Below are 24204 nucleotides of genomic sequence, written 5' to 3' on the forward strand. Positions count from 1 at the left end.
ATTACTAAGTACTATTGAACTAATGGACTTCGGTATACGACTAACGATAGAAAATTTAGGCATGTAGTAAACGCTTAAGTATCAGAAAATTTGTGTTTCTATGATTAGATGGCAACGAAATGTCACCGAGTGTGTGCAGCGGTTATCGTTTTCTACATACAATTGACAAAACATTTATCCCCACTCATATCTGTCACATCATCGCTTCAACTGCATATTTACACAATGTGTTTGATTCAGCGAACGCCACACATTTACTCTCATACTGGCTTCAATATTTAGCTCACAACAGACATACAAATGTTCTCATAAGATCATTCAGTTTCTCTCCGTCGAATGGAAGAATGCCAGAATTCTTCTTTTCATTACCTAAAGACCAAATTCCGCGGCAACAAAACTACGTTCTAAGCTACAATTTTTTAAGTGGAGCCGTTTAAGGTGGTCAGAAAAGATTCGAGAACTGAAAAAAATATTATAAGTAAGCCTACAAAAAAGAAATTTCGTAAAGTAATGACATCCTACAGGACATAAGAAGTCTTAAGAGTCAAAAGTTCTCTCTTAATTTTTAAAAGACGTCATTTATACTTTTAGTTGTGTGTACTGCGTCCTTCTGGAATAAAATTCTAAAATGGAGCTAGAGATGAGAATCTGAGCTGGCCTTATGCTGACCTGCATTCTTCGCGTCCATAACTTCCGCCTGGCACTAAAATACCAACAGCGTGACCTTATCTTATCTTCCAGTTTTCTCAATGTGCGACTATCCGAGTTATGCTTCATGTCAACAAGAAAGAGAGAGTGAGCGAAAGAGGGAGGGAGAGAGTACTTGGAAAACTACATGCAGACAAGAAGTCAGTAGCGGTTCGTTACTATTGCTTGATAAAGTTCTCATTACAGGCTCTCAACATTAACGTATCTCTGACAAGTTTAAGTGTTTCTTCCTAGAACAACGAAATGATTAAACACTTGAGACAATCGCCATTTAGATAAATGTCAGGTAAGATTCTTATCCCACAAACAAAATGCAGAAATAGCCACATAAAATAAACACACTCAGCAAAGCTTATGACATACAAATAATTATGTTTCCTTGCCTCCTTTACTGTTGTTGACTGACGTACCATGGAGTCTGACTACGGGTCATACATAACCACAACGAGTTCGGAATCGCGACTGTGTACACGATACGAATGGGATTCCTTGTACATTTTTGGAAATCTTTACTTGGACGCATGGAGCTGAGTGGATTTATTGGTCGTTGAGTTCATCTAGGATCGGTCCATCCACAGTTTTCCCCAACTACAAACCGTGTTCTACGACGTCCGGATTTCCACTGTCTTAGTCCAACTTCTTCTATATGTGCTAGACCGCTGTGCTCTCTACTCGTATTTCGCATGCCGAATTCCCTTGCTTTTCGCAAATCTTATCTTTTTTTTATGAAGCTAATCCAATTATCCTGTTCTAGGAACAGCAGTATGCCTGTGACTGTTTCAATTTGCGCAAAACTGAAGCTAATTTAACTCACTGATCTCCCAACCTTCCACAACGCAATAACGTAAATAGCTTCTAGAGTCGGGTTAAGCATTATCCATCTTTATGGTCGGAAATATCGGATAGCGCCCGCTTCAAATTAGTGATGTCTGCGTAACATGCCAGTCTTAATTCCTGCAGCTTGTAGCGCTTCGTCCCGTCTAGTAACATCAACATTACTAAGATTACCTCGCTACTTGTATGTTATTGCATTCATATTGGTACTATCAACAAACATCAATGACATCGCTATGAAAACGTTTCTTTTTTTAGTAGTCAGTCCTGTATGCTATTCTCCATCTCTTTCTATTTTATTCCAATCTTTCCATCGACGCACAACTACTACAGTGAGTTCCCTATAATTCTATAGAGCTTCATCTCAACCGCTTCGATTCTTTTCTTTTCTGGTTTTCTCAGTCTTTGATTCATATCACTCCGTGTAGCGCTCCAAACGTAAATCCTCAGAAATTTCCTCCTCAAATCAAAGCCTGTATTTGATACTGCTAAACTTTTTTGGCGAAGTGTGTCCTCTTTGCTTGTGCTAGTATGCGTCTTTCGTATTCCCTGTGCAATTTTGCTTCCAATGTGGCAGAATTCTTCACTTCGTTTACTTCGTGGTTCCGTTAAACAGATCCTGCAACCCTGACTCACTTTCCACGAGAATAGCAATACAATGTCATCAATGAATTTTATCATACGTACTCTTTCTCTCGAATTTTCATCCCACTCCTAAATCTTTCTTTTATTTCTGTCATTGCTTCTTCACTTTACAGATTGAGAATCAACGGAGAAAACTTCATCTCTGTCTTATACTCTTTCTAATCCGAATACTTCATTCTTGGTCTTCAGTTCTTATTTTTCCTTCATGGTTCCTGTACAAATAGGTACGCATGCGACAGCATACGCTGCCAGTATGTTCCAAAAGACCGCGCATAAAAACGGGTTACAGGGGTTCATACGTCAGGCTCTATTGGTGATAGAAAGGTAGGGTCAAGGGTTTTGGAAAACCCTTGGGCTAGGAGGTATTTGGATACCTAACAGAAGGTTCATCTTACAGTAACTATTCTACAGTAGCAGGTCAAAGTTTGAATATTACACACTTCCTCCAGCTTAGGCAAATGAACCAAATCGGGTGTTATCTTTTTGCATTAGGTATAGTCTGCGGTGATCCTTAAGGGGTGTATGGTGGCACTATTCAGTTCATAGTGGGTTCCTGCGAAAACCCGAGAAAAGCGTTTTTCACCGTTTCTTCGTCGTCAGCAGCGGATAACTGAATAACTAACCACTGAAAAGTTCCAAAATTTTAACAGTATGTTTTCTAGGCATTTATCTAGAAGTGCCATGTTCCGTTTTCAAAAATCTTTATCTGTTATTAACACCCCAAAAACATCGTTTCTGGGTACCAAAATCGAGCCGCGGATTCCCATACAGCTATGCGCAGCAAATGGTTGTTCTTACATTTTCTGTTGTTGTTGATATTACCCGCTATACATCAGGACAGAAATGCTTACACCATCCTTCCACTTCACTTCACTGACTGCGCCGTTGCATTTCTCTTTTCAGATTTTCTAGCTTCACTACCACGTCCAAATTTATGAAATTCCACGCTCCGACTCATATACTGTGACCTTCACGACGGCATTCAAGTTTTCGGGGCGTTTTGATTAGTAGTCAAAGACACTAACCATGGAGCATGGTGTCCGTTAAGTATTAAAGGAAACTTTATTATTAACCCCAGTTTGCAGAATTCATGTAGGAAATACTGTGCTTGGCGGTGAAATGACACAAATTTTTGGAAGGGTAAGTGAGGAATTATAGAAAGTGTTGTACATGGGCACTGCGAATTCGATAGCTCGTGCATAAGAACAACAAATCTCTACGCACGGAAAAAGTTGGGCTGATAGTTGACTCTTGGAGCACTTTTGCACCCGTCGATGGTGGGCTATTATTATTGTTATTGTGGTCTTCAGTCCTGAGACTGGTTTGATGCAGCTCTCCATGCTAATCTATCCTGTGCAAGCTCCTTCATCTCCCAGTACCTACTGCAACCTACATCCTTCTGAATCTGCTTAGTGTATTCATCTCTTGGTCTCCCTCTACGATTTTTACCCTCCACGCTGCCCTCCAATGCTAAATTTGTGAACCCTTGATGCCTCAGGACATGTCCTACCAACCGATTCTTTCTTCAAGTCAAGTTGTGCTGTAAACTTCTCTTCTCCCCAATCCTATTCAATACCTCCTTATTAGTTACGTGATCTACCCACCTAATCTTCAACATTCTTCTGTAGCACCACATTTCGAAAGCTTCTATTCTCTTCTTGTCCAAACTATTTATTGTCCAAGTTTCACTTCCATACATGGCTACACTCCATACAAATACTTTCAGAAACGACTTCCTGACACTTAAATCAATACTCGATGATAACAAATTTCTCTTCTTCAGAAACGCTTTCCTTGCCATTGCCAGCCTACATTTTATATCCTCTCTACTTCGACCATCATCAGTTATTTTGCTCCCCAAATAGCAAAACTCCTTTACTACTTTAAGTGCCTCATTTCCTAATCTAATTCCCTCAGCATCACCCGACTTAATTCGACTACATTCCATTAACCTCGTTTTTCTTTTGTTGATGTTCATCTTATACCCTCCTTTCACGACACTGTCCATTCCGTTCAACTGCTCTTCCAAGTCCTTTGCTGTCTCTGACAGAATTACAATGTCATCGGCGAACCTCAAACTTTTTATTTCTTCTCCCTGGATTTTAACACCTACTCCAAATTTTTCTTTTGTTTCCTTTACTGCTTGCTCAATATACAGATTGAATGACATCGGAGAGAGGCTACAACCCAGTCTCACTCCCTTCCCAACCACTGCTTCCCTTTCATGCCCCTCGACTCTTATAACTCCCATCTGGTTTCTGTACAAACTGTAAATAGCGTTTCGCTCCCTGTATTTTACCCCTGCCACCTTTAGAATTTGAGAGTATTCCAGTCAACATGGTCAAAAGCTTTCTCTAAGTCTACAAATGTTAGAAATGTAGGTTTGCCTTTCCTTAATCTTTCTTCTAAGATAAGTCGTAGGGTCTGTATTGCCTCACGTGTTCCAACATTTCTACGGAATCCAAACTGATCTTCCCCGAGGTCGACTTCTACCAGTTTTTCCATTCGTCTGTACATAATTCGCGTTGGTATTTTGCTGCTGTGACTTGTTAAACTGATAGTTCGGTAATTTTCACATCTGTCAACACCTGCTTTCTTTGGGATTGGAATTATTATATTCTTCTTGAAGTCTGAGGGTATTTCGCCTGTCTCGTACATCTTGCTCACCAGATAGTAGAGTTTTGTCAGGACTGGCTCTCCCAAGGCCGTCAGTAGTTCCAATGGAATGATGTCTACTCACGGGGCCTTGTTTCGACTTAGGTCTTTCAGTGCTCTGTCAAACTCTTCACGCAGTATCGTATCTCCCATTTCATCTTCATCTACATCCTCTTCCATTTCCATAATATTGTTCTCAAGTACATTGCCCTTGTATAGACCCTCTATATACTCCTTCCACCTTTCTGCTTTCCCCTCTTTGCTTAGAACTGGGTTTCCATCTGAGCGCTTGATATTCATACAAGTGGCCCTCTTTTCTCCAAAGGTCTCTCTAATTTTTCTGTAACTTTGTCTATCTTACCCCTAGTGAGATAAGCCTCTACATCCATTACATTTGTCCTCTAGCCATCCCTGCTTCGCCATTTAGCACTTCCTGTCGATCTCATTTTTGAGGCGTTTGCATTCCTTTTTGCCTGCTTCATTTACTGCATGGTGGGCTATACGACGTCTAAAACCACATGAGGCGCTGCTCATCGCTTGACAACTGGACAGTGTTCAAGCAAGTGACGAAGGTAACTCGGGTGGGGGATGTTAACTTGGAATTAAACGGAGCAAGTACGTACGTGTCTCATCGTGTCTCACAGGAGAATGTTTCAGATAACTACTGCCCAGTCACGTGCATCTCTTTGGTCGCCTACAAAACCCCGCAGACAATGCATCAACCTATCGCTTCTGAGTCGTATCCCAATGGTTGAAGGAATCCTCTACGGGCGTGAGGGTACTCCTGTGGTCCCTCAGGTCACCTGACCACAATCATATTGAGCCACCAGTGCACATGTGATACTGGCAGACGTCACAGCAAATACATTACGTACCCGGACGTAAACGTCCCTTTTAGCACTTGCAACAAATCTGGCACAAGCGACGAACAAACAGGCTGGCGTTAAGCAGGGCGGTAAGCTGTTTACGACAGCGCCGGCGGTCTCGATACATACGCCAAGAGCATCATCGGGCGAAAACACATCTCAAGGTGGACCAGAGTCAACAGCTGACGATGTGCATAAACAATTTCACAGGCAGAGGCTAGTGGTGACAGGAACTTTGGTAAGGAAGTTCTGTGTCTTATCACGAAACACGACAAATAAATCATATGAGAGGTCTGACCGAAACAAAAAGGATTGCTTGCTTTAGAAAGGAACTAAATTGTTGGCCATTGAAACTGCTTCACCAACTAGTTCAGAAAATAAAGAAATTTTACTTATTGCCCCTGTACAGTTCAGATGATTCAAATGGCTCTGAGTACTATGGGACTTAACACACACCCACTCACATTCAGAGGCACTTAACTATGTGATGCTACACACACACACACACACACACACACACACACACACACACACACACCACCCAGTCGTCGCTCCGACATCATCTTTTGTGCTTTAGTTCAAACAGCCTCATCCTTGCTGCTGTTGTATTTACTGGATTCTTGCTGCTTTATTTGTTATGAGTCTTCATATGTTTGGAGGAATAGTAGTTAAGTAAATCTTCTGTCTACTATGATAACTTGTTGGCATATATTTTTTGGTTCTGTCCAGCTTTCCTACGATGACAATTGCTGCACCGCTCTCTGGCCCACCTCTCCTACCACTGTGTATGAAATTGTACACAACATTATCAAAAAATGGTTCAAATGGCTCTGAGCACTATGGGACTTAACATCACAGGTCATCTGTCCCCTAGAACTTAGAACTACTTAAATCCAACCAACTTAAGGACATCACACGCATCCATGCCTGAGGCAGGATTCGAACCTGCGACCGTAGCAGTCGCGCGGTTCCGGACTGAAGCGCCTAGAACCGCTCAGCCACCGCGGCCGGCTACAACATTATCTATGCAAAATTTTCTGAAATGTACGACATAGATTTCATTCCAAATTATTCACGGAATGCGAATTTCGTGAGATCAGCTGCAATGGGTGTAGATGTTGTAGTGACGGACAAAAAAATATTTGCGACATCCTCGTCGACATTGTGGAGTGTTGTAGCAAGTCTCGATTTACAGCTGCAGTAGGTCAAGCAGGTACTGCAAAACACAAACATATTAGATCACTATTATTATCTGAACAATATTAAATACTTAACTTGCAAACAATCCATATCCACAGTGACAAACTGTATTTGTCACTGTCGCTGAACTCTTATGGCGCCGGCCTGTGTGCCCGAGCGGTTCTAGGCGCTACAGACTGGAACCGCGCGACCGATACGGTCACAGGTTCGAATCCTGCCTCGGGCATGGGTGTGTCTGATGTCCTTAGGTTGGTTTGGTTTAAGTAGTTCTAAGTTCTAGGGGACGATGACCTCAGAAGTTAAGTCCCATAGTGCTCAGAGCCATTTGAACCATTTTTGAACTCTTATGACTGTCATCACTTGACAAAATACAGAATGATATCTCCTCCCAAAGTACAATTTACTATAAACTTTTGTATGCAGTTCTGACTATAGTTCTGTTAGGTCGCAGCCGATTCTGATGAGCTAAGACAATGCTGTCACTGTAAGCGATGACTGCAGAGTGAGTGAGCGGCGCTGCGCTCTGACGTTAGTAATCTTCCGGCAGCGGCGGCGTATGTTACTTCTTGAGGGTGCGTCTACGGCGACGTCTCTCATTCGTTGCTGCGTCAGGCAGCGACTGTCCTTACTTATGGTTCCGTCATGAAGTACCAACTGTAATATCGTCCTTCGGACGATGCCACAGATATGTTACCCAGTGGTGACACGTGAAGATTAGTACCGCACCGGGACTCGAACCTTGATTTCCCGCTTATCGCGCCGGCCAGTGAGGCCGAGCGGTTCTAGGCGCTCCAGTCTGGAACCGCGCGACCGCTACGGTCGCGGGTTCGTATCCTGCTTCGGGCATGGATGTGTGTGATGTCCTTAGGTTAGTTAGGTTTACGTAGTTCTAAGTCTAGGCGACTGATGACCCCAGAAGTTAAGTCCCATAGTGCTCAGAGCCATTTGAACCATTTTTGAACCCGCTTATCGCCAGCGGCCGCCTCAACCATTCCGGTTATCAGTGCACGCTCCCCAGCCTCATCCAACTTCCCATATTTAACTGCCCACTTCCCTATATCATAGTCTTGTGAAGTGGATGGGGTTAGGTAACGTACACGAATAGCCGAAATGGTTAAGCCTACCGCTGGCGATGAGCGAGAAATCCGGTTTGAGACGCATTCCGGCGTAAACTTTCATTTGTCACGTGGAGTAATACGTCCACACTCTTTGCAGCTGATGTCATAAAATTCGCATTCAGCGAATAATTTAAAGTAATATTTCATAAGGCTGCTGATCATCACATCACACGTAAGTAATATCAATTTTAGATTATCTGTCAATTATGGCTTCTCAACCCTTCCCTTATTATGACCTTTTTATGTCTTAGCATTCACGTTGGTAATTGGTACTGCGCAGTGAACTGATAGCCGAGAGGAGGAGAGTCGAATCCCCAACTGGCCTCCCTCAATGAGTTTTTCCCTTAATAACCTAAGACAAATGTCCGGATGGGTCCTTTGAAAATCGTACGCCCATTTCCTTCGTCGTCCTTATACAGTTTGACCTTTTGCTGAGCCTCCGACGGTCTCAATCCTCACGGGACGTTCAATACCTGCCTTCCTTTTCATGTGGTATTCTCACGCCTCGATGTCCAGTATATAGTTATTCCGTTGGGATGTTCATACACCGTAAATGTTGTCAGGCTATGGGAAAGGTATGTGGTCATAATTAAACTTTCGCTACCTGACACAAAGTAGATTCAAAAACCTTAACCGTATTGGTACCCAGCTTTATAGGATTGATGTTCAGATTGTGCGGTGCAGGATCTGCGTTGTTAGAAGTGTTAGTGTCATGACTTGCCGTGAGTGCCGATATTAGTTCAGCTATGTAGGGTTGAAACGTAAGCATTAGAGATGGGTCGTTTGCGAATTAACGGGTCCAAAGGAACGGCTCACCAAGATGAACGGAACGAGCGAGGAACGAATTCTAAGGAACGGTCTTTCATAGTTCACTTCTGTCGCAGCTTTCTACTTTACTCATAGTTGCCGGGAACGGGAAACGGTCGGTCTCGTTCACGCAACGGCACGTCGGCCGGTCTCGTTCCAGCCTCGGTAGCGCTCCCGTCTGCCTCGGTCTCGGCCTCTCTCGGCCGGACTCTCACTTCGTGTTGCCACTCATCGCACTTCCACTGCCGACTGCTCATAGTTCAGTATCGAGTTGTTGTTGCTCGTTTCGTTCGCTTCGCACGCCCATTCTAGTTCTATTTGACACCTCTTTCGAACTCTCAACTTCTGGTTCTTTTCGTATTCTATTCAGCGTCCATGTCCGGTAATTGAAATGTATTTTATAATTATGTAAATTACATAAAAATTATGTGGTATGTAATACATACATCCTTTCAGGTAACAAAACGGCGTATCAGCTTACTTCACTATTTCGATAAACAGCAGAAGAAATACTTGTAAAAGAGCAAGATTTTTTTGTTATTACACATGCAAAGGACGTCGGCACCGCACATTGCCGTCTTTTTTTGATCCAAGGTAAAAGAAGGCAGACCGACTTACAACCGAATGAAGCCCGCGCTCCATAATCGAGTGCCTGGTGTCACATTTTGTAAAGAGAACACGATAACTCCTACAATATTGTTTCAGTTGTACAGGGCGGCGCACGAAAAATCGGACCCGAGTACTAGACTACTCGTTGTCGCTTACCAATCGTCATCTATTGTTTCGAAGTTGTTTGCATTAGCTTATTTGGTATTTCTTCACTGCCTAATTATTACACGTTTATCTATTCTGCTCGTAGCGGTCAACGAGTCGTGCGTAACTAGCGAGCAGTCCGTACTCGGGGCCGGTTTTAGTGCGCCACCTTATACTATTTCACTGCGATCAGCCTCATAACGCTGCCGTTGGCTAAACGAGATGTTTTGCAGAATCACGAAAATTACAAGTGTGTGAGAATTCTGTTATGAATAAAAACTGTGTACTCCAGGGGGGGGAGGCAAGTGCCCCGTCTTGGCGCCTTTCATCTTCAGTCACCTATGCTACTAATTTTGAATTTTTCGTAAGAAGCAGATACCAAGCACAATCAACGGTGAACGAGTAAAAATAAACGGTTCCCAAAAAAGAGCGATCACCAGTGAAGTAGTTCTCGAGGATGAACGACTTTGCCCATCTCTAATAAGCATCAGTGTGCATCACATTTGCAGACAGTCAACGTCGGTGTGGACAAGGTGGCCAAGGCTTTACCTGCGAAGCTGTTTTATCTGATAAACAGCAATACTGCTGAAGCTGTCCGCGAGTATCGACGCGTTAAAAATACGGAGAGGTCCTCTTCCCGCTCTGAGGTTAAAGAACATGTCTCGGAAGTTCGAGTTAACTGGCGATTTGGGAATTGTTCCTAGGAGAGGCCGACGGGCCCTTGCGCCACAAATAGCTGAAGAAGTTACTGTTCCCGTGGCTGGGAACACTGCGCGATCTTCTAGCTGTGCCATAACAGCTGAACATTCCACGGTCCACCGTTCAAAAAGTGCTGCGAACAACTGTAAAATGATGTCTCTTGTACGGTTCCAGGCTATCGTGTATGCAAATCCGCATACACTTATAATTCTTCTCGCCAAGTTTTATTGTCCCGCGATCACTCGTTTTCCATGAGGGTGCACTCAAATAGCTCGAGTTCAGCACCTCACGAGTTTAGACGCGTCCCTGAAGTCTGTCAGGCGGTGCTCCTTTGAGGCTACGTGTTTTGCAGTGACCGTGGCCCAGGAGGCGCCGCTGTCTGGCGTGTGGGCCGCTTGCAGACTATTCCTAGCTGCGACGTCTAGGTCCGGCTGTGCACGGCTATTCCCGGGTCCCGCGTGCGCCTTCCGCCGACGCTGCTGAGTGGAGTGGTCCACGGCTGTTGTCCCCGCCTTCGCTCTCCCACAGCTACAGTGCGCCAACGACCGACTTTCGCGTTCCGGAGAGAGCCTGTTCGAATTCTGATGATGCAAGAAGTTTTCAGCGCCGAGATTTGACCGACAACGGGAAAAGAGCTGGTTTCTTGTAATTGCCGATCACAGCACTGGTCGCTGGCACACACAGTCTGAGGGGATATGAAGCTGTCGATGGTAATCTACATGCCAGAGGGCGTTAATCCTTGCGATCCCCATGGTGTGCTTCGAAAGCAGTAATTTGGGTGGCAGTCACAAGACATGACCCTCTCCATTCCCGACCAACAACAAACACGACATTACTCTCTGTATCCACAGGTCATAAGCATCTACATTAAACGCTAACATACGTTGAATATTTTTCCGTCAGTATTACCACGTGACTGCTTTCCGTCAAATTCAGCATAGAATCTTCCTGTTCCTATTCGCTTTTCATTGATATACGTAACACCTGGCTATTATCTCAAATAGGCGGAAATATAGTGGAAATCCTCTTTGGCATTCTGTATACAATGAAGAAGTGACGAAGAACGCTTACCGATGGGCCAGTAAGAGAACATTCTGTTGTCTGCTGCAGAAATAGAAGAAAATTCAAAACTAGAACTACATCCTATTCATTCCCCCCAATTTCCATTTCGGGTTTTCTTTCGCTCCTATATCTCTCTGTCCTCGCGACCTTCCACTTATGAACACAACAAAGCTCCTGTCAAAAAAATTTGTCGTACTCTCAGTTTCAAGCGGTAAAATCCGTCCCAGCATACTTTTCTTTTATCTTATGCACCGAAGCCCCTTTCCTTTTCAGTCTTCTCCGGTACCACCGCCCAATTTCCTCTTTACACACGCCCCAAATCGCAAGCGCTACCATTCAGGTGGAACCAGAACTCCACCAACCAACTTCGAGGTGGTATTATGGACGAAAAACAAGAAGACAGTCCAGTAAACGTGGGCTCTAAAGTGCGCACCTTAAGGGATATGAATATGTCTTCATCTTCGCTACTGTGAAACACACCTATTCTGAAACTTCCTGCCAGACTGAAACTGTGTGCCGGACAGAGACTCGAACTCGGGAACTTTGCCTTTCACAGGCAAGTGCTCTACCATCTGAGCTACCCAAGCACGATTGACGCCCCGTTCACACAGTTTCACTTCTGCCAGTACCTCGTCTCCTACCTTCCTAACTTCACAGAAGCTCTCCTGCGAACTTTGCAGAACTAGCACTCCTGGAAGAAAGGATACTGCGGAGACATGGCTAAGGCACAGCCTGGGGGATGTTTACAGAATGAGATTTTCACTCTGCAGGGGAGTGTGCGTTGATACGAAACTTTCTGGCAGATTAAAGCTTGGGTCGCTGAGATGGTAGAGCTCCTGCCCGCGAAAGGCGGAGGTCCCAAGTTCCTCTCGGCCCGGCACACAACTTTAATCTGCCAGGAAGCGCATGTCAGCGCACACGTACGACAAACATATCCGTTAGCACAGTGTGGCGTAATTTGGCGTCAATTGGCTATGGTAGCAGACGAACGACGAGAGTGCCTATGCTAAGGGCACGACATCGTCTGCAGCGCCTCTACTCGGATCGTGACTATATCGGTAGGACGTCTAGACGAGTGGAAAACTATGTCCTGGTCAGATGAGTCCCGATTTCAGTTGGTAAGAGTTGCTGGTAGGGTTCAAGTGTGACGCAGTCCGCAGGAAGTCATAGACCCAAGTTGTCAACTGTGCAAGCTTGCGGTGGCTCCATAGCGGTGTGGGCCGTGTTAACATGGAATGGACTGGGTCCTCTGGTTCTAATGAACAGGTCATTGACTGAAAGTGGTTATATTCGGCCGCTTGGATACCATTTTCAGCCATTCAACGATGGAATTTTTATGGATGACTATGCACCATGTCACCGGGCTACAACTACTCGCGATTAGTTTGCAGGAGATTCTGGTCAGCTCGAGCGAATGATTTGGCCACCCAGATCGCCCGACATTAATCCCATTGAAAATTTGTGGGACAAAATTGAGAGGCCATTTCGTGCACAAAATCCCGCCCACGCAACATTTTTGCAATTATGGACGGCTCTAGAGCCAGCATGGCTCAATATTTCCGCAACGGACTTCCAATGACTTGAAACTTCCTGGCAGATCAAAACTGTGTGCCCGACCGAGACTCGAACTCGGGACCTTTGCCTTTCGCGGGCAAGTGCTCTACCAACTGAGCTACCCAAGCACGACTCAAGCCCCGTCCTCACAGCTTTACTTCTGCCAGTACCTCGTCTCCTATCTTCTAAACTTTACAGAAGCTCTCCTGCGAACCTAAGCCATGTCTTCGCTATATCCTTTCTTTCAGGAGTGCTAGTACTGCAAGGTTCGGGACCGATGACCGTTGCAGTCTGGTCCCTTTAATCCCACAAACCAACCAATCTGCAAGGTTCGCAGGAGAGCTTCTGTAAAGTTTGGAAGGTAGGAGACAAGGTACTGGCAGAGGTAAAGCTGTGAGGACGGGGGCGTGAGTCGTGCTTGGGTAGCTCAGTTGGTAAAGCACTTGCTCGCGAAAGGCAAAGGTCCCGAGTTCGAGTCTCGGTCCGGCACACAGTTTTGATCTGCCAGGAAGTTTCATATCAGCGCACACTCCATTGCAGAGTGAAAATCTCATTCTCTCTCCAATGATTTGTCGATTCCATGCTACGTCGAGTCGCTGCACTACGCCGCCGAAAGGAGGTGCGACACGATGTATCCCATGAATTTTTTCACATCGGTATACTACAGAGCCCCCGAGGAGCGAACTGCAGATGTACACTTTACGAAAAACTCATTGCAACAGGTGCTCCGCACGGGCACCGATCATGCGAAGGTAGGCTTACGCACGTCTACTCATCGATTCCTGTACACGTTCAAAAATTCGAGGCTTGTTCTGAATGCACTGACGACCATCCAGAAAGCGTTCCCGGAGTTCTGTGGCACTATCAACAGGGCTGGAATACACCAAAACTTTTAATTATCTCTGTCGGGAGATCTGAAAGGTTGTGGTATTGGCGTGTCAGGATTGTTTGTGGATTCCTAAGGGACCAAGCTGCTGAGGTCATCGGTCCCTAGACTTGCACACTACTTAAACTAACTTATGCTAAGAACAACACAAACATCCATGGCCGAGGGAGGATTCGAGCCTCCGGCGGGAGGGGCCGCGCAGTCCGTGACATGGCGCCTGAAACCGCGCGGCCACTCCGCTCGGCGTGTCAGGATTGCTAAACTTGTTGTTGAAGACGCGTGCTACGTATTCCCTAATACCCACTTGACAGTGTGCCGGTGCACCACCACGCATGTGCCACACTGGCACTCTTTGATCATAAAGAACATAATTCAGACAAGGGCGCATGAAGTTAAACCAAAGAAAGATTTTTTTTGCTGCGAGAAGGAAACCGACATTTTCCAGTAACGCCGGGGGGGGGGGGGGGGGGGGGCATGAAAAACGTGATTAGGGTGACTTCATCTACACACTGTAAAAAGGGTATCACAACTTTGTGCCAAACACCACAGAAAATGCGATGACTTCTCTCTGGAGAGAGAACGGATCTATACTAACGAAAAATTCCTAGATTCGAGTCCATATTCCTAGATTTCCAGAAGGCTTTTGATACCGTTCCTCAGAAGCGACTATTAATCAAATTGCGTCCTTATGGAGTATCGGCTCATTGTGTGACTGGATTTGTGATTTCCCCTCAGAGAGGTCACACTTCGTAGTGATGACAGTAAATCACCGAGAAGAACAGAAGTGATATCTGGCGTTCTGCAAGCTAGTGTCATGGGCCCTCTGCTGTTCCTGATTTATATAAATGATCTAGGCGATAATCTGAGCAGCCCCCTTACATTGTTTGCAGATGACGCTGTAATTTATCGTCTAGTAAAATCATCAGACGATCAATTCCAATTACAAAATGATCTAGAGAGAATTTCTGTATGGTGCGAAAAGTGGCAATTAGCACTAAACAAAGAAAAGTGTGAGGACATCCACATGGGTACTAAAAGAAAGGCCGGCCGGAGTGGCCGTGCGGTTCTGGGCGCTACAGTCCGGAGCCGAGCGACCACTACGGTCGCAGGTTCGAACCCTGCCTCGGGCCTGGATGTGTGCGGTGTCCTTAGGTTAGTTAGGTTTAATTAGTTCTAAGTTCTAGGCGACTGATGACCTCCGAAATTAAGTCGCATAGTGCTCACAGTCATTTGAACCATTTTTTTGACTAAAAGAAATCCGATAAATTTTGGGTATATGATAAATCGCACAAATCTAAGGGCTGTCAATTCGACTAAATACCTAGAAATTACAATTACGAGCAACTTAAATTGGAAAGACCACATAGATAATATTGTGGGGAAGGCGAAGCAAAGACTGCGCTTTGTTGGCAGAACACTTAGAAGATGCGACAGACCCACTAAAGATCAGCCTACATTACACTTGTCCGTCCTCTGCTGGAATACTGCTGCGTGGTGTGGTATCCTTACCAGGTAGGATTGACCGAGGACATTGAAAAAGTGCAAAGAAGGGCAGCTCGTTTCGTGTTATCGCGCAAAAGAGGTGAGAGTATCATTGGTATGATACACGAGTTGGGGTGGCAGTCACTGAAACAAAGGCGGTTTTCTTTGCGGCGAGATATATTTACGAAATTTCAATCACCAACTTTCTCTTCTGAATGTGAATGTTGACACCCACCTACGTAGGGAGAAATGATCATCATAATAAAATAAGAGAAATCAGAGCTCGAACGGGAAGATTTAGGTGTTCCTTTTTCCCACGTGCCAGTCGAGAGTGGTATGGTAGAGTAGCAGTATGGAAATGGTTCCATGCACCCTCTGCCAGGCACTTACGTGTGAATTGCAGAGCTACCGTGTAGATGTAGATGTAGAACGGTACGAACAAACTTCAGTGGTTTATGGAGGTTGTCTTGAGGATCAAACTGAGGACAAGTGTACAAATCCAGAAAGTGATTCAACGGCGCTACAGAGTATCGAAGTTAGAACGCTACACAGCACCAAAGTTAGTGAGGTCCTCCCCTACTACCAGACCGCCCGTTTGGCGGCGAACGTGAGTTTTCGCGCTCTTCAGTGTAGTTGTGATCGGCGTGGAGAGCTTCGACATCAAACGCCCTGGAGGCGCTCGGACCCATTGTGAGGAGTTCCGCTTGCAGTCATTGCACACACCTGCGTTTGCCGCCGAAGGGGCGGCCTGGCAGCAAGCGTTGGCCCCTCTAACTTCGGCGCTCCGTAGCGTCGCTGGAGGACGTTTCTGGGCGTGGATAGACGCCCTCCATTTGATCCTCAAGTCTTTAGCTCCTATCATCGCATATATTCGCCGCTAACTACATACGCTTTGTACTAGCGCTATATGGAGCCGACGGGAATACATTTCGATGTTTTATCGCAGCATGAATACGCAGCTTGACCTATAGCACCTCCTTGTTCTATCCAGCTGTAGCTCGAATAACAAAACTTTGTGACTGACAGATCGCTGTTGCTAGAAACAATGTTGCCGGCGCGTGGGTCGTACCCACTGAACGGGCAACACTGCAGACTCGCGACCCTCCAGAACCGACTACGAGTGACTGAAACGTCAAGCACGGAGTATTTCAATAGAAGTATCGTCCTGTATCAGTGGTGACTTCGATGCAGACGGGATCTTAAACCAGAATGTTCCATCCTTCTGTGTACCAGATACCGACTAGGTGATTAAATATCTAAGAAGCCGAAAAACATTTAGAAGTGGAGAAATGCTACGTACGTGTCGCTGACTTTATTGTATGAATGTTTTATCGTGCCTGTATATGACTGTATCACCTGATATACTGAAATGATTCATCAGCTTTCAAAGCAGCGAATACTTTAACGTGACCATAGAATTAGCGACTTACGCTAGCTACATTTTGTGTTATGGGCAGATAACGTCGTGGACACTAATTATGTAAAGCGGTTAACAAGCTTAAAATTCCGTAGTTTTGCGGGAAGAAGGCAAACGGGAATGCTGTCCCTAATCTAGTACACAACAGGAATGAGGAAAACACTTGTAATACATTAGCTTATGTGTCAGCGTACAGCCATAAAGAAGAATTCATCAACACCCAATGGAATCCTTAATTCAACCAAGATCGTTGCAAAACCTAGTATTGAGCCTGACATGTAACGTGGTTGAAAAAAAAAAAAAAAAAAAAAAAAAAGTAAATCGAGATACTTGTAGCGGACATATAAACAATCTAGTAGTGAAGAATAGCGGATAAAAGTCCAGATGATAAATTATAAAAAGGAGTGTATAATGAAGAGAGGCACTGAAAATTTAACACAGAATCAATCCTAGTGCATTTCATATGAGGCAGTGATAAATGGCCCGCGGTAGAAGCATTGGTAATACCTTAGTAAGAGACGATTGGAATGTAATGAAGAGGAAAGCAATTGAGGACAGGACGCCTTAGGTATAGCGAGAAATCAGAGGTAAAGCCATGAATGTAACAGCTTAGTTTCTTGATCTGAACCAGATGGAACACTTTTGAGATGAGATACAACTCAGACTCCGGTCAAGACTCCGCGTCCAACGTCTTTACCTCCTTCGGTTTCAGCTCCAGAGGAAGACTGAGCCATTCCTCCACAGACATTCAGACACCTCACTGAAATTGTCCACTGCAGAGTTGAAGCCGTCATAAAGGCGACGTGTGGACACACCATGTATTCTTATCCACCAACGGCTTTCCCGATACTTTCCATGAGACAATGTTGTAACTTGCTACGAAGATGTGATGCTACGTCGGTTTTCAACCTGAGACTGGCTGTTAGTAACGGTCAAGACCCACAGTCGTGAATATCTGTCTTCAATCACTGTGCCTCCTCCACGATATAACGCACTATTTTTGTAAAATCGCTACTGTAGCTTCTTAACATGCAATCAGTGTCTTCGGGTCTGTAGCGTAGTACAGAGAATTAACATCTGTGCCTCCTTCTAAAATGATGTCATGCTCTTTACCACCACAGCAAGCGTGGAGAGGTTCCAGATAGCAGTTTATCACAACGTGAACCACGCCACTGCTTTTTCCCGACGGACGTGTTGGCTCAGCACTCCCGTCCGAAATTTATATTGCCTTTCGCAACTCGCTGGCGCCTGCCCGCTATCTTGTGTATCAGCCGCTACCGAACACCGATAATGGGAGTGGTGAGTTTCACGCAGTACGCCGCCATGCAAATGTACTTGTGATGTAGTGCAGTTTTCTGCGCTCCGGTCCATGTGGCGGCACCCGGCCGGAATCTGGTAGAAGTTTCATTTTCGTTACCTGCATTCATTTCGAGTACTGATAGCCTATTTTATTGCCCGTAACAGTGATCTTAGATGTCAAGATGGGTAGCGGCGTTATTATATAACCCGCATTAATATTCGTGATTTACTGGATACCAAAGGTTGGCGATACTGTGAGCATCCGTGTGTAGATTTTCTTTGGGGCTATGCGTTGCGAGATCGGCACACTGACGACCGTGCTACGCACAACTACCCGTGCACGTTCAAATGGTTCAAATGCCTATGGGCACTATGGGACTTAACATCTGAGGTCATCAGTCCCCTAGACTTAGAACTACTTAAACCTAACTAACCTAAGGACATCACACACATCCATGCCCGAGGCAGGATTCGAACCTGCGACCGTAGCAGCTGCGCGGTTCTGGACTGAAGCGCCTAGAACCACTTGGGCGTGGCACGTGATTCCTCTTTGACGAGGATGGTGTCTCCACATTTGTTGTAGGCGCACTTGAAAATGAGCAACGTTCGAAACTAGTAGCGATGAACAAAATAATATTTTAAAATACAGCCTAGCAGAATGATGATTTTTTTCCCAAAGACATCGAGTCTGTCGAATTAAATCAGGTGATGCTGAGGGAATTATTAGATTAGGAAACGACACACTTAAAGCAGTAGATGAGTGTTACTGTTTTGGGCAGCAAAATAACCGATGATGGCAGAAGCAAAGACGATAAAGAATATGAACTGGCAATGGTAAGAAAAGCCTTTCTGAAGAATAGAAATTCATTAACATCGAATATAAAGTTAAGTGTTAGGAAGCCTTTTGTGAAAGTATTATGGACTGTAGCCATGTATGGAAGTGAAACATCGATGATAAACAGTTTAGACTAGAAGAGAATAGAGAATTTCGAAGTGTGGTGCTACAGAAGAATGCTTAAGATTAGACTGGTAGATAACGTAACTAATGAGGAGGTACTGAACAGATCTTGGGAGACAAGAAATTTGTAGCATAACGTGACTAAAAGAAGGGATCAGCTGATACGACAAACTCTGGGACAACAAGGGATCGCCAATTTAGTATTGGAGGGAAGTATGGGGGGCAAAAATCGTAGAGGGAGACCAAGAGATGCATACAGTAAGCAGATTCAAAAGGATGTAGATTACAGTAGTTATTGGGAGATCAAGAGACTTGCACAAAATAAAGTAGCATGGAGAGCTGCATCAAACGAGTCTTCGGCCTGAAGACCACAACAACAACAATAACAACAACAACAACAAAATCGCGACTGTGGTGCTTCTTATATATTCTTTTTGTTGTTATCGTCATCGTCGCCGTCGTCTTGATTCTGGAGGCTCGTTGGTGCAGTTCCTCACGCAAATCTATCTTGTGCAAGCCTCTCTATCTCTGGATAACCTCTGTAACTCACAATCGGAACCAGCCTACTGTATTCAAGCCTTGGTTTCCTTCTACAGTTTTTATCATCCCCCCTCCTAATCCTCCCCCCCCCCCTCCCCCTCGACAAACATCCACAATTCAAATAACTGACTATCCTTTGATGCCTCAGGATGCATCCTAGCAGCGGATCTCTTCGTGTAATGAAAGTGTACCGCAAATTTCTTCTCTCCCCATTTCGATCCACTATCCCCTCATTACTTATTAAACCTGCCTATCTAATCGTCGGCATTCTTCTGTAGTACCACGTTTCAAATGCTTTTATTTTCTTATATAAACTGTTTATCGTCCACGTTTCATTACGTACAAGGCTGCACTTCTGTGGTGGAATTACCTTCAGAAAAGATTTTCAAACAATGCAACTGCAGTCTCGTTTCTGTGAAAGTTTTAGATAATGTTTTACTCCCTGTATTTTATTCCTAATACCTTCGCAATTTTGAAAAGTATATTCCAGTCAACATTATCAAAAGCTCTCTCTAAATCTAGAAATCCTATAAAGGGAGGTTTGTCTTTCTTTAAGCTGTCTTTTAAGTTAAGTGACGTTGTGCATTCCTACATTTCTCCGGAACCCAAAGCGGTCTTCCTGGAGATTAGCTTCTAGCAATTTTGCCTGTGTGTATTATATATACCACAATATTGCAAGCATGACTTATTACTGGTAAACAGGCTTCGCCACCATTCACATCAGTGATCAACTTTCTTCTTTGGACCAGAAAGTTTACATTCTTCTTGAAGTGTGAAGGTATTCTCCCTGTCTGGTATATCTCACATAAGAGATGGAATAGTTCTGTCACGGTATATTCTCCTGAGGACCTCGATAATTCAGAGGCAATGTCGTCCACTCCAGGTGCCTTGTTCCTCCGTTTACCACACATCAGAGTGAGATAGTTGGTTCGATCTTGTCTTCTTCAAATCTGGGAACTTTTTCAACCAGTCAGATGTAAATTTAAAGTAGAATCTCAATAATGGTGCGCCTTGATAATTTTTGTATACGCTAGACACTAGCGCAGTTGAAGGTCGATTGAATTATCGCAAACAAACGCTACGGCCAACCGATGATCGGACTCTGAATCACAGAGTCATTGACTGACGTGTTACTGAGCCAGACGAGCCTTACCGGCAGCCCAGGCCTGCTAGCACCTCTCTTGTTACGGCAGCAGATCGATGTTACTCCAGCGTCGCAATCCTGTGCATAAGCGTCAGTGTCAAAGTCGAACTTTCATTCACGAGAGCATCTGACGATTAGGACAGTCTTCAGGTACTAGATAGCAAGCCGAGCAGCCGTTTTTAAGGTGTGACTATGTTAGGTGGGGAGAAAACCTAAAATGTGGAGCTAAGAAGAATTTTTTATGTTAGTGCTTGTGTAGAACGAGTATCCAAAGACTGGTACCGCAGCGCATGAATCTCTCTACACCCACCGCACCCATGCAAGTGACAATGAGTGTGAGCAATTATTTAGTCTTCTTTATGGAATACCACTAAACCTCAGATTATTTTAAGATCAGAACTCGCTTGTATAAAACAGCTTCATACGTCTGATTACTTTACAAACGAGTTAATGTGTTAAATATCTGACGTTAAGCATGTAAAAGGGAGAAAGTTCGCAAAAACAGAGGTGTATTTCGAAGACTGGGTAAGCCCCTATAAGAGAAAAATCACTTTCTCGCCTACCACAGAATCCGGAACTGGTACCGGTTGGACGTCGCCTATTTAATGGCTTCTAGGGGAAAGAAAAATTTGGTTTTAAATATTTCGCATAGTTATTGACCGAACTTCAAAATTTAAAACGTTTCATAACATATTCATCAATAGTTATAATCTTATGTTAAAACGTTTAACACCATAAGACTAGAATTATAGTTAGAAACTGTGTGTTTGTCTTGAGGCAATGTAAGTGGTGGAGCACAGACCCGGACTATATCCATCCAGTATTCGAGAATGAGACCACTCAGCCGTTTCCAACAAACTTTGCACGTAATTTCATATATTAAGAAGTTTTCTTCTCCCTGACGCACCTTAACAAAATTACTAAAGGAAAAAAGTTTGTCGCTTGCTACATTTTCCCTGTTCATGGAGTAAAACATCAGCATCAGAAGTGAGTTTTTTTTTAATGTGGACTCTATTCGCAACCCTGTTTGCAGACAGTATCCACATATACGATTGAATGTACCTGCTAAATTATATCTTTGTACGACACACAGTTCAGGAGATACGATGTCATAAATATTTAGATGTCTAGAAAGCTACTTAGGATGGAGCGCAAACAACCCAGACTGTTTTCGTGCAGGCCAAGACTAGAATATATAAGACAGATTAAAGACGACGTCGGACGTAATACGTACATAGAGATGAAAAAGACTAGCGTAAGGTTGGAACATATGGAGAATAATGCCAAAACAGTTGAAAGACTTGAGCTAAAAAAGTGGAAAAGAGGCCTAAAAGTGCACTCTTTCGTTACCAGTCATCTGACTGCCTTGATGCAGGCCGTCACGGGTTCCTCTGTCATGCCAACCTCTTCATTTCAGAGTAGCACTTATACCCTAAGTCCTCAATTATTTATTGGATATATACCAATCTCTGTCTTCCTTATAGTTTTTTATCCTCTACTGTTCCCTCTGGTACCACAGAACTTATTACCTGATGTCGTGACACATGTCCTATCATCCTGTCCCTAGCCCTTTTCACTTTCCCACTTTTTCCTCTTCTCAATGATTCTGCAGAGAACCTCCTCATTCCTTGTCAATCCATCTACTTTTCAACGTCCTCCTATAGCGCCACATCTCAAACGCTTCAGTTCTCTTCTTTTCTGGTTTTATCACAGTCCATTATTCACTTACGTACAACGCTGTGCTCCAAGCGTCCACTGTCAGAAATTTCGTCCTCGGATGAAAGCCGATGTTTGATACTAGTAGACTTCTTTAGTCTAGGAATGACCTCTTTGCCTGTCCAAGTCTGCTTTTTAAGTACCCCTTGCTTCGTAATTTGTTAATTTTCTTCCAAGGCAGCAGAATTTCTTCATGTAGTATACTAAATGCATAAAAGAAGTGAAACAAGAACCACCGCACACGTGAAACAGCGCTAACGAAAACAACTCAACTGACTTTTCCGCATGGTTGTCGGTTGATCAACCGTTTCAATAGTAGAGGCATGTAGTGGGGCAACTCGTCACTATCGGAGCTCCAACCACTCGGAAAGAAATTCAGTTTACGTTTTGGTCGGCATTCAAACAAGGGGACGTCAAAAACTAAGTTACACATGTCATCTTGCGCTTAAGATTGTCCCCAAAAAGAATGGCGTATTGTCACAAGAGAGTACGTGTTCTCGGTTTCCCGCAGACACAATTTTGCTTCACTACGGATAGCAGGTGCATCACATTGTGGGAGTGAAGTGGCATGGCACCTGGAAACGTGCTCCAAAGTTGAAGTAAACGGGACAGTACGACTCTTGTATGCAAAACATCGAAATTAGACACAGATTCACCGTGAAATTCTGACGGTATGTGGACTTAACTCAGTGTCGCATCCGTAGTGAAATGGTGTTAATAATTTGTCAAAGGCTGCAAAGATGTGGGTGACGCTGATTGGGGAGGAAGGCCATCGACATCGACTACGGACGACACTGTCTAGCCAATCGAGGAACTGATGCGCAGTGATCTCAAATTTTCCAACAATGAGAACATTCACACAGCGGTTTTCGAATAACTTCGTCGAGGAACTGAATGATTGGTAGAACGTTCCGACCATTGTTTACAGAGACTGGACTGATACACACTTCAAAAAAAGTTTTGCATCACCTCAGTTCCGAGAGTTCCGGAACCTGTACAGAAAATTGGAATAGAGATCAACATAAACATCATTTCTATCCTTTTTATTGCTCATGAAAACCACACATCGCATGTTGTACCACCATACAGTGGGACCTTTAGAGGTTGTAGTCCAGATTGCTGTACACAACGGTACCTATAATACCCAATAGCACGTCCTCTCGCATTGATGCATGCCCGTATTCGTCGTGGCATACTATCTACAAGTTCATCAAGGCACTGTTGGTTCAGATTGTCCCACTCCTCAACGGCGATTCGGCGTAGATCCCTCCGAGTGGTTGGTGGGTCACGTCGTCCATAAACAGCCCTTTTCAATCCAGCCCAGGCATGTTCGACAGGGTTCATGACTGGAGAACATGCTGGCCACTTTAGTCGAGGGACGTCGTTATCCTGAAGGAAGTCATTCACCAGATTTGCACTATTGGGGCGCCGATATGGTTGTACTATCGGTCGGAGGATGGCATTCACGTATCGTACAACTGTTACGGTGCCTTCCATGACCACCAGCGGCGTACGTCGGCCCCACATAATGCCACCCCATACCAGCAGGGAACCTCCACATTGCTGCACTCGCTGGACAGTGTGTCTAAGCTGTTCAGTCTGACCGGGTTGCCTCCAAACAGGTCTCCGACGATTGTCTCGTTGGAGGTTATATGCGACACTCATCGGTGAAAACGAGATGCCGACCTGAGCGGTCTATTCGGCATGCATGATGTGGTTGCAAAAATGGATCTCGCCATGGAAGTCGGGAGTGAAGTTGCGCATCATGCAGCCTATTGCGCACAGCTTGACTCGTAACACGATGTCCTGTGCCTGCAAGAAAAGCATTATTCAACATGGTGGCGTTGCTGTCAGGGTTCCT

General features: G+C 44.5%; 1 protein-coding gene across 1 annotated transcript in view; it reads right to left on the minus strand.

Moving 5' to 3' along the window:
• Window positions 1–24204, minus strand: part of LOC124593717 (sialin) — a 415361-nt gene that overhangs the window by 276732 nt on the left and 114425 nt on the right. The window lies entirely within an intron of this gene.

This window comes from Schistocerca americana, chromosome 2 (assembly GCF_021461395.2).
Source record: "Schistocerca americana isolate TAMUIC-IGC-003095 chromosome 2, iqSchAmer2.1, whole genome shotgun sequence".
Lineage (NCBI taxonomy): Eukaryota > Metazoa > Arthropoda > Insecta > Orthoptera > Acrididae > Schistocerca > Schistocerca americana.